This window comes from Balaenoptera ricei, chromosome 5 (genome assembly GCF_028023285.1).
Source record: "Balaenoptera ricei isolate mBalRic1 chromosome 5, mBalRic1.hap2, whole genome shotgun sequence".
Lineage (NCBI taxonomy): Eukaryota > Metazoa > Chordata > Mammalia > Artiodactyla > Balaenopteridae > Balaenoptera > Balaenoptera ricei.
Genome location: NC_082643.1, coordinates 90973510 through 90985446, shown reverse-complemented (window position 1 = coordinate 90985446; position 11937 = coordinate 90973510). Strand labels below are relative to the sequence as shown.

Sequence of the window (11937 nt, the reverse complement as noted above, 5' to 3'; positions counted from 1 at the left end):
TTAACAACTGCACCACCAAGGAAGTCCCTACTATAATGTTAATGTCAGTTATATCTCAATTAAAAAGAAAGAAATTTATCCCCTGTCACCAATAATCCTCCATCTTATCACTCAGTTTTTATGTTATTCACAGTACTTATGAGTATCTAAATTTGTCTTGTTTATTTACTTGTTTATTTACTTGTTTACTTGCTTGTTATCCATCTCCTATCAGGGTGCAGTCTCCATCAAGGTAGGGACTGTGTTCACCACTTGTGTCCCTGGTACCCAGAACAGTGCTTGATACACAAGAGAAGAGCCATAACCTCTGGCTGGATCAGGAAAACAAAACAAAACAAAAAGTCCCAGAAATCTGTTCCCTGCAATTTTCTCCTGTTGGATTTAATTCCTCTTTTTGGGAGGTCACGGATTAAATTTAATCCCTAACCTGCAGATTAGCCCGCTGAATAATTTAAGATAATCATATCCTTTTCCACCCCCTCCATACCTCACAACTCGAGGCTTCTCAACACACTGTCTACTAAGAAAGTCCCTTTATGAATAAGCAAGATCCCCAAAATCACTATAGACATGGCTATATTCCAGCAAAGCTGGAGAGATGGATTCCAGGGTAGGTAATTCAGGAAGAGCAATTTGCTTCTAGTTAATTAAATCACTTATTTACATTAATCACCAGCACTATGGGAGCTACTTACTAAAATATTTACTGAGTCAAGGCATAACATTTATGGAGCCCTTTTTATGTGCAAGGCACTGTGCTAAGTGATTCGCTGGCCCTTAATTCTTTACAATAAACCCTGAGAGAAAATGCTAGTGTCATTCGCATTTTATAGATGAGGAAACTGAGGATCAGAGAGGTTAAGAGAGTGCTCAAGTTCATGCAGCCAGCAAGGGGCACATTTGGGCTCAGCTCTGGCTGACTCGAAAGTCCACATGGGTGGAAGATGGCACCTGCTGTGACAGGTCATTGAAATTATGAAACTATCATTCAAATGGAAGCATTATAGTTCTTCAGAACCATTATGATCTCAAAGGAAAGGAGAATGATACAGATAAACTGGCTGAGGTGTTTTGAGGTGCATCAAAGTGTTCCAGCCTGCGGCTTACCTTAACATGTTCTTGAAGTACCATGGCATGGATTAAAAGAAAATTTGGTGAGCAGCTTCCACCTAAATGATTTACTAGGGAAGCTATGTGAAATTATTTAAAAGAGCAAGGGGATCAAACAGTACTTATTCTTCATGCAAAAGTTGCACAGAAGTCATATGGAAATGAAAAAAAGTTTTTTTGCCCTCCCCCTTGTGTGTATCTTATGGGCAGTGGATGGAAGGAAAAAAAGAACAAATGGAACGCGGTGGTGGTTCTGAACAAGAGTCTCAACCCTGTGCAATTATTAGAATAGGAAATAGTGACCAAGAAATGCAGCAGCTAAACTGGGAAGGAAAGAACTATTGCACGGTCAAAACATTGTATATGTCTGATTCAGACAAGAGAAAGCACTTCATGCTGTCTGTAAAGATGTTCTATGGCAATAATGATGACATTGGTGTGTTCCTCAGCAAGCAGATAAAAGTCATCTCCAAACCTTCCAAAAAGAAGCAGTCATTGAAAAATGCTGACTTATGCATTGCTTCAGGAACAAAGGTGGCTCTGTTTAATCGACTTCGATCCCAGACAGTTAGTACCAGATGCTTGCATGTAGAGGGAAGTAATTTCCATGCCAGTTCTCAGCAGTGGGGAGCATTTACATTCATCTCTTGGATGATGATGAATCAGAAGGAGAAGAATTCACAGTCCGCGATGGATACATCCATTATGGACAAACAGTCACACTTGTGTGTTCAGTTACTGGCATGGCACTCCCAAGATTGCTAATTAGGAAAGTTGATAAGCAAACTGCATTACTGGATGCAGATGATCCTATGTCACAGCTCCATAAATGTGCATTTTACCTTAAGGATACAGAAAGAATGTACTTGTGCCTTTCTCAAGAAAGAATAATTCGGTTTCAGGCCACTCCATGCCCAAAAGAACCAAATAAAGAGATGATAAATGATGGCACTTCCTGGACAATCATTAGTACGGATAAGGCAGAGTATACATTTTACGAGGGGATGGGCCCTGTCCTTGCCCCAGTCACACCGGTGCCTGTTGTAGAAAGTCTTCAGTTGAATGGCAGTGGGGATGTAGCAATCTTGAACTTACAGGACAGCATTTCACTCCAAATTTACGAGTGTGGTTTGGGGATGTGGAAGCTGAAACTATGTACAGATGTGGAGAGAGTATGCTCTGTGTTGTCCCAGACATTTCTGCATTCCGAGAAGGTTGGAGATGGGTCCGGCAGCCAGTGCAGGTTCCAGTAACTTTGGTCCGTAATGATGGAATCATTTATTCCACCAGCCTTACCTTTACCTACACCCCAGAACCGGGGCCACGGCCACATTGCAGTGCGGTGGGAGCAGTCCTTCGAGCCAACTCCAGCCAAGTGCCCTCTAATGAGTCAAACACAAACAGCGAGGGGAGTTACACAAATGTCAGCACAAATTCAACCAATGTCACGTCATCTACAGCAACAGTTGTGTCCTAACTACCGTCTTTTTGCTAGGACTTACACTGACTTGAGTGCGGCAAAATGTTGACAAAAAAAGAAAGAAAAAAATGAACAATCTTTTGTGGTTTCTTGGGAAAACTTTTCATACCCGGTGATACTATTCAAAAACCCCATTACCTGCAAGTGCTGATTTGAAGTGCAGAAGCCACAGTAAAACAAACAAAAAAACCCATCAAAATGTATAAACTTTTGGAAAATAAAAAAGTCCACATGCCCGTGATCATGGCCTTGCCTCCTGAGCTGGTGGTTTACATAATGGAGGGAAAAAGAAGAAGTAGAGCTTGTTCTCTTATTTATTGGCTTATCTCTCTTTGCCTTTGGAATTTTTCCTATTCAGGCAAGAGCTAGATGCTCTGGACACACAGAGGACACCCAAAGTTGACCGAAGCCTCATCAGACTCATCGGAAGAGCTTTGAATTTCCTTCAGGGAAAACGTTACATCTTCTCTGTTTATATCCTGCTCCAGCCTTCCCTTAAAAGGTTGAGTTTCACAACTCTTGAGCTACTTGTAGGCTTGGAGTGAGACCAGTGTAGAATCCCTTCCTGTCCTCTCCTTGTTCTTCTCAACAGACTGGGGTCAACTCCCACTCATTTCCCTGCCGAGTGGCTCCTGGGTGGGCCTTGTTGAGAAAGAACCACCCTGGCTTTGGAGCAGCAGTTTCTGTCACCAGCGCCAGCATGCTTCCCCATGGAGGCTGCAGGGCTGGGTGTCCTGGTGTGGCTTCTCAGACAGATACTTCTTCTCCACTCCAGGCCAGCCCGCCCCGAGAAAAGCTTTCCTGAATTGAGTCGAAAGGCACATAAGGTTGTCACCTACGAAAATCATGCCAACCCAACACATGTACACCCAGCTACCTGCCTCTAGGTGTCGGAGAGGGTTCATCTTTTAGCTGAAGTTGTAAAGGGCAGGTTCTTTCTAACTGAATGTAAGATGAGGAAGTGCTTTGTAGCTTGGAACTTAAGGTTGTGCACAGGGAAATCAGTAGTCAGTATTGCTCGCCAATCAGGATGAGGATGTTAGACGGAGGGCTTTTGCTTTCAGGGTTCAGTCCTTGTTGGAAAATGCATGTCAACTCCACTCAGCATACTCTTCCTGGACCAGACAATGAACCACACCAGGAACCCTGTTTGGTGCTAGCTCACAGCAGCAACCAACTCCCCTGAGCTTCTCGTTGCCTGTCTATAAAGCTGGCTACTGGGTGGGAGGTATTTCCCACTACCATGGTGGTGGTGAGGGGGTAACCAATGGAAGAATTTGGGATAAAAGATAAAGGATTTTATCCTGACAAGGATAAAATGTGGTTATTGTTGGCTAAAGCAAATTCATTTCTTTGGTCCAAACTGATGGACGCTTTCAAGATGATCACTTCCTTTAGGTTTTTATACTTAGGAGTGACACTTAGAAGTCTGGGCTGATTAGCATATCTTTGGCATCCCTTGTTGCTTGCCTGAAAAAACATCCCAGGAGCAAAGATATAAGGCCAAGTCTACTTTGCACACAAAGAAACAAAGCACAAAAATCAAAACCAACAGGAACCTGTTCCTGAGCCAGACACACACTGAATATTACTGTTATTTTTTGTGGTAAAAAATAGAGCCAAACTGTTTCCTTCCATCACACCGACACAAAGAAGCTTAAAGAATCTCAGGTAGATATTCTAAAATGATTCTAAAATGATATGCTAAAAACCTAGGATTCCAAAATAGTCTCTGAACTGGAGCTAAACCAAAGTGATATTTCATTCTGAATTGACTGATACTAGGCAGTTGGCCATTCTATTTACAAGAGTAGGTTTCATTTGTTTGTTTTCAATTTGAGGAAAAATTTCCACACAGGGAAATGTACAAATCTGAAGTATACAATTTGGTGGGTTTTGGCAAATGTATTATAAAAATATGTGTACCTTATATGCCAATCAAAGTAGCTTCAAACTTACAGAAAGTTTCCTCATGTCCTTCTGGTCAGTCCCCATCCTAGAGATTACTAACCACTGTTCTCTCTTCTAACACCGTAGATTAATTTTGTCTGTTCTTGGCCTTTCTTATGAGCAGAATCATATAGTACATGCTCAGCATAATGTATTTGAGATCCAATCATGTTGTTGTGCATTATCAGCAGTTATTCTTTTTCATTGCTGAATAGTATTCTCTTATGTGAATGTACTACAGTTTGCTTATCCATTCTCCTCACAGACTTTACTTCTACAAGTCATGTAGAGGCCGTAATAAATAAGTAACCCATTTATTCACTGGGTAAGTGTTTTCCAGATCTTTCTCTATGCCAGGCACTGTTGGAAATGCTGGGAGGCTTTAATGAACAAAATGAAGCTCCTGCCCTCATAAGACTTTTATTCTAGTGGGGAGACAAACAATATATAAGCAAAGAAATGAATAAGATAGTAGTGAGAAGTGCTATGAACGTAGTAAATCTGAGTGATGGCATGAAAGTGGCGTGTAAGGATACTGGGTCTTCTTTAGATTGTGTGGCTGGGAAAGGCCCCTCTGAGGTGACTTGGCTGACATTGGGGTGATACAAAGGTCACCAGGTGAAGACTCAGAAAATCTTTGGGCCAAGGGAACAACAGGTGGAAAGGTCATAAGGTGGGACTGAAAGGGACACATCGGTGTTGAAGAAACAAGAATGAGCCAGTGTGACTGGAGTGAAGTGAGCAAGGGTGGAGGTGGTGAGAGATGGCCAGAGAGGAGGAGGAGGTTAGAAGCAGGAGTTGTGGAAAAGGAGTTTGGGTTTTATTCTAGGAGTGATGGAAGGCCATTGGAAGGTTGAAACAGGAAGTCACACTGTCTCATTTACATTAAAAAAAAAGCCATTCTGTCCAGGGGGGAGGGGGGTAGAATCAGTGAGATCAGTTAGGAGGCTTTTGGAGGGAGTGTGTGAGATGATGGTGGTTAGGGTGGTATCATCAGAGATGGATAGAGGGGCACTGATGAATCAGGTGGGGAGAGGGGATGGGGCTGTGACAGAAAGAGAGGAACCAAAGATGAGTCCTAGGTCTTTGGTCTGGGCAGCACCATCTTCTGAGATAGGTAAGATGCAGGTGGTGGTGATGGGGCTGTTGAGAGAGAAAGGATCCAGAGCTGTGTTTTGGCTGTGGCGGTTTAGGATGCCTGTTAGACCTCTTCAACTGGAGATGTCCGGTGGACAGTTGGATATACATAATCTGGTGCTTAGTTGAGAGACAAAGGCTGGAGACAAAAATATGAAAGCCCTCAAAATATTATATATATATATATATATATATATATATATATATTTTTTTTTTTTTTTTTTTTTTTTTTTACCAGCATTGGCATCCCAAGAGGGGCATTTAATCTTTTTAAAATTAATTAATTAATTAATTTATTTTTGGCTGCATTGGGTCTTCGTTGCTGCACACAGGCTTTCTCTAGTTGCGGCGAATGGGGGCTACTCTTCCTTGCCGTGCGTGGGCTGCTCATTGCGGTGGCTTCTCTTGTCATGGAGCATGGGCTCTAGGCGCATGGGCTTCAGTAGTTGTGGCACGTGGGCTCAGTAGTTGCGGCACGCAGGCTCTAGAGCGCAGGCTCAGTAGTTGTGGCGCACGGGCTTTGTTGCTCCGCGGCATGTGGGATCTTCCCAGACCAGGGCTCAAACCCGTGTCCCCTGTATTGGCAGGCGGTTTCTTTAACCACTGTGTGACCAGGGAAGTCCCATATGATGTATATTTAGGGCTAGGGGACTAGATGAGATCGCCTAGAGAGAACAAAGTGTTAACGACTGGGTCCTAGAGAAGAACCAGAGGAGGAAACTGAGCAAATGATACATGTGGTCCTGTTATTATTATCATCTCTATGGATCTTTAAAATTCTCTAGGGACTTTGACATGCATTTAGTGATTTGGGCTTCGTGACAATCCTGAGAAAAACTCAGTAGAACCTTTGTTGCAAATTGGCCTAAGCCAATTTGGTCATTCACGGATATTAGGCTCTTTTTGGTTTATCTTGGAGCCCTTAGGAGTTAGAGGTAAGTGAGGGTTAGATACTGAGAGCGAGTAAGGAAGTAAGTATCAGAACAAAAGTTACTACAAGGATAGATATTTATTTGCCTATAGGCTCAGAGGAGGCCTACAGAATAGTCTTAGAGCAGTTCTGCAAGCTCTGTGAAGCCCTAGCCCTCCGTCCCTTTTGGTGCTCACAAAACACCTCCATAGGAGTTCTCTTGAACAGACCACAACACTCTGTGCCAGGGGGTGGGCACCCGATGTTTTAGGGATCAAGCTTCTGGTGCCATCCTTGAGGGTTAAGGGTGAAGGATCAAGTAAGCACAGGAAGCGTTTCAAATATTTTATCTTGAATATTACTTTATATATTGAATATCACTAATGTTATCAATAGAGCCCATTTGGTGTATCCTTTCTTTATGCTGATTAACAAATCACTAAGTACCCCCAGTAGAAACTCTTGTCTGACATTCATTATGTGAATCAGCGGAGCCAAATAACGTGTTGTCACGAGCGGACAGGAAATTAGAGGAAGTGCTGATGGTCCTGTCCTCTGGGCTGGGGTATTTGCGTTGTGGTGATAGCTTACCAGGCCTGGAGTGCACCTACCTAATCAAGGTGACTGAATGCCCTTCCCTCATTCATATCACACTGGCTTTGCTGAAGTATTTCAGAGTAAATTATTAATACTATAATAAGATTTGTACGATTAAAAATCAATCTCAGATAATAGAGTCAAACTTGGAATAGTAACAATAATAAAACAGATACTAATCACTGAACCCTTATTCTGCACAAGGTGCTGAGCTAAGTTCTTTGCATAAGTGGTTCATTTAATTCTCACAACAACCCCATGAGTTAGCTGCTATCGCCTTCATTTTACATAAGAGAAAACGGAGCCTCAGAGAGTGACTTGCCCAAGGAACCTGGCTGGTGTGTGGCAGAAAATGACTTTGAACTTGGCTCTGTCTGATTTTACAGTGTGTGTTGTGACCACAGCGCTATGAGGTTTGGGTCCAAGACCGGGATTTGACACTTGCCTTAGGAAAAGTTGCTCATCTTGTTATGCTTCAGTTTCCTAATCTGTAAAATGGGAGAGGGAGAAATAATGAACTGGCTGATACATGTGAAGGAGTTTCATAAACTGTAAATGCTTTTGTGTAAAGTCTCATTGTTTGCACAACCAGGATCCTCTTCTGGGTCCCTCACTTAAGTGTCCACAGTCTTCCTTGATGACAGGAACGTGGCTGGGCGTGTTTTGTGCAGTGTCCAGCATAACCCCTTGGCCCGATCTTCCCTTGGCTGTTCTGCAGCCTGGGCTCAGGGTCCAGCATCCCAGGGCCCATGGCATTTTCTTGAAAGTCATTGCGTGAACAACAGTTCCTCCCTGTTTCTTAGAAACAGCCCCAGGCCGTCCTCCTTGAGTGGGAAAGGTTGCATCCTGGTGATGGATGTGCCAACTGCAGTCTTCATCTGGCAGGTGCTGGACATCTTCGGAGGCACATGGATGTGTTATGAGAGGGCTTGTAGTGTGGGGAAAGATGGTTCAAATGCGACCCCTGGCACACTGTTCACTCATTCATTCAACACATGTGAATTTAGCATCTACCACTAGGTGGGGAGAACATGATGGTGAATAAACTAACATGGCTCCGTCCATGGAGCTAATGGCCTATCAGGGGAGAAAGACAACTAAACACTTAGAATAAATAAAGTGAGCCAAGAATGCATACAAAGTACATGGACAGCCAACTTAGCACAGTTTTGGGGAAGTCAGAGAAGGCTTCCTGGAGGAAGGGATATTTAATTTGAAGGAGTTTACCTGGTAAGGAGAGTGAAGTGATGGGAGGGACTTCTTTTTAGGGGCTTTTGGATGTGATTTAGGCTTCATAGCTTAGATGCACCTGCGTGAGAATTGGAAGGCATCTGCATGGTGCCATGCATAGAATAGCATTGCTGGTTTTTCTGCAGTGTGTTCCAGTGTCCAGGCACCAGCTTATTGAGAGTCAAGAGGCAGGGTATGGGCCATCTGTTTTTCGCTAAGTTGGATCTCTCAGGTGTGGTGTGGCTCTAAATCTAACACTTAATGCTTGAAGAGGTATGTTCCTGGAGCCAGCAGCTTCAGGAGTGCCTTCTTTAGTCCTGCTTTCCTGATGTTGGCAGATGTGGCAGCTCCCTGGCAGCCTGGTTCTGCAGTGTCATCCTGGCACCGTTCCTGGGGGTCTGGTCTAGAGCCCACTGCTCCAGCCCATCTGATGAGTTTTGTTCATTCTTTTTTCTTTTTTTTTAATTGGGGTATGATTGACATATAACATTCTACTAGTTTCAACATAATGATTCAATATTTGTATATATTCTGAAATAATCGCCACAAAAGGTGGAGTTAACATCCATTGCCATACATAGTTACAAATTTCTTTTCCTGTGATGAGGACTTTTAAGATCCACTCTCTTAGCAACTTCAAATGACAATACAGTATTATTAACGATAGTCACGACACAGTACATTGCACCCATGACATTTATTCTGTAACTGGCAGTTTGTACCTTTGGCTCCCGTTTTGCTCAACTCCCAGCCCCTCTGTCTGGCAACTACCAATCTGTTCTCTGTGATTTTTCAGGTTTATTTATTGGTCGTTGCTATTGTTAGAAAAGTCTTGTATTTTATGGGCAATTATTTAGTGACATAATTGAAGAGCTTCCACTCTTTGTAAAATATCTTTTTTAGTCTTTTCCTCAGTATTTTCTAATAATATTTCCATTACATATTTTGTTTTACCATTTATTTATCTAAAGGTACTTTTTTCTTTTGTGCCAGAATCCAAGATTTTTTTTTTAATAGCTGGCCAAATGTATAAGCACAGATCTGTTTAAATTAATTTAAACTTTTTTAAAAATTAAAAAAATTAATTACAAATAATTATAAATTTCTTGTTGGACATTTAATTCTGTGTTTAGGCAACTAATTTTATTAATTTTTTTGACCATTGAAAAGAAATTTCTTATCAAATCTATTATGCACTTGCTGAAAATGTCTCAATATTGTCCACTTTATCATCTTAATTTTTTTTTAACACAGTGATCTACTGAAGGAAATTGCAATTGCTTTTCATCATCCTATTTTATTGTACTCTTCTGATTGTAGTTCTAGCTACTGCATCGCCACTTGATTCAGCATCATTAGTACACTTTCATTTAAAATTTGCCCATACTTCTTTAAACTAGAAAAATTACATTATAATTTTAAAAATAACTATTTTTATTTAATTCCCAATTATGATTGACACAGATATCTTTGGACTTATTATCTGCAGAAACTATTTGAATAAACACATTACAATGTTACATAGGTGCATAGGGGAAAAAAAGAACATTTGAACTGAAGCAATTCATTGATGAGTTTACACATAAAAATAACATCTATGCCCTATGTGTGTTACTGAACCAAATTTGGGTCAGCTTGCCTGAAGTGCAGCAAAGCCAATCTACTGACATCAGGTTGTGGTGAAGGAAAGTATAGATAGCATGCTATCTTTATTGTAGGGTGCCAAGCAAGGAGAAGGGGCAGCTCATGCTCAAAAGACTTGAACTCTCAGATGGCTTTTAGGTGAAGGGTTTTAAAGATGGTGTGAGGGAGAAGGTCACAGGGTGAGTGATCAGCTTCTGTACTATCCTCTGATTGGCTGATGGTGAGGTAACAGGGTGGTATTTCAGGAATCTCAATGATCAGTTTTCTGGTTCCAACCAGTTTGGGGTCTACATGCTGGTGGTCAGCATGGAGTTAAACTCTTCCACCTGGTGGGGGTTTTAGTATCTGCAAAACAACTCAAGGATATGGCTCAGGATATTATCTACAGCACTTGAGGAGGAACGAAAGGACCTTGACTTTGTTTTATGGCTAAACTATTATTATTTTGTCTTGCTTGATTGTTTTTCTTTGTTTCTGTATTTTTTCACTTCTCTGATTAAGTTTGCTCTTTGGAACTCAAGGAGGATCTAGAAGGCTAAAGCTTTTCTTCAAACTCGGGGTGGGGGTCTGTCCCCTGGAAAGCCCTGCAGAGTTCTGCTGAGTTTCATGTGCACTACAGTATTATCTTATGTGATACAGTGGCTAAGTGAAATGTAGCTTTAGCAAAATAATAACTGTGTCAATGGGAAAACAAGAATGTTTCTCACTCTAGTGAGACTGTCCTATAGTAACCTCATTTCAAGAGCTCAGTAACTACATGTGGCCGGTGGCTCCCACTTTAGAGGATTATGAATCTATTTATTATATAGTACTCTAAATATCAGGTTGAGGAATTTGACCACTATCTTGGGCAAAGGGGTCACTCGTGAACTTTTGCAGAGGGTGCTGGGAAGGTTAAGTGACATAACATACGTGGTGGACTGGGGGCAGGAGACTCCAAAGCCCAGGCAGGAGTAAGACCAGAAATCTGGGGTTGGGTTCATAAGGGTGTACAAAGGTGATGGGAACACAGAGGAGAAGGGGAGTTAGGAGCTACAGGGAAGGAAGAATCACCAGGCCTTGGGAGACTGGATGGTAATGGGAAACAATGAGTTTTCCAGTCAGAGTAGCTGGAGAAGAGAGGGATTAGGGACCCTTAGCTAGAAATTGAGTTTAATTTGATCCTATTCAACTTGATATTTATTTTTATGTATGCTCTGTCCCAGCCCTGTGTCTGTTCGTGGTGAATACCAAGGGCTCAGCTGAGATGGAATGAGAACATCTGTTACCCTGACTCTATGAACTCAATGCTTGGAGGAAATACTGAAGGAATAAAAATGAAAGAGTTAAACCCTAAATAAATTTGACCTTGCTCCCCTTCATCCCCCTCTGTCTTGAGAAGGTACTATTTCTTCTTGAAGTGCCCGTGGAACATATTTTCATGTAGAATTTTCCACCTAGATGTGGTTTTTAATGACTCAAGTTTCAAAGATCTGGCTGGATTGTATATCTGCTATGTATACTTCTACCCTCGAATCAAACATACTACTATATATAAATTTTGGAGAGAAAGCAGTTTACAAAACACGATTTCAGTAATCAGGTTTTCTTTTTTGAGGGGGATGGGTAAAACAAAATGAAATCAACATGCAGAGACAAAAAAGAATGGACAAGGTGCCCAGAAGAAACTACAGCCATGGAGATAGTGACTCTGGGTCACTCGCTCATTGCCATTCTGGTTACCCAAATGTAAATAGTGGTGAAGTCTAGATATTAAAATATGACTTCTGATTTGTTTTCTTTGCCTTTCTCAATAATCTAAAATGTGTATGTATTTTGAGAAAAATCGGGAGTAGAAAATCAGTAAAAGTTGATGAAGCAAACTGAGAAGAGCCTCCCA

General features: G+C 41.7%; 1 pseudogene; it reads left to right on the top strand.

Annotated features, from left to right (window-relative positions):
- Window positions 1–944: 944 nt before the first annotated feature.
- Window positions 945–2768, top strand: LOC132366565 (recombining binding protein suppressor of hairless-like; annotated as a pseudogene).
- Window positions 2769–11937: the final 9169 nt, after the last annotated feature.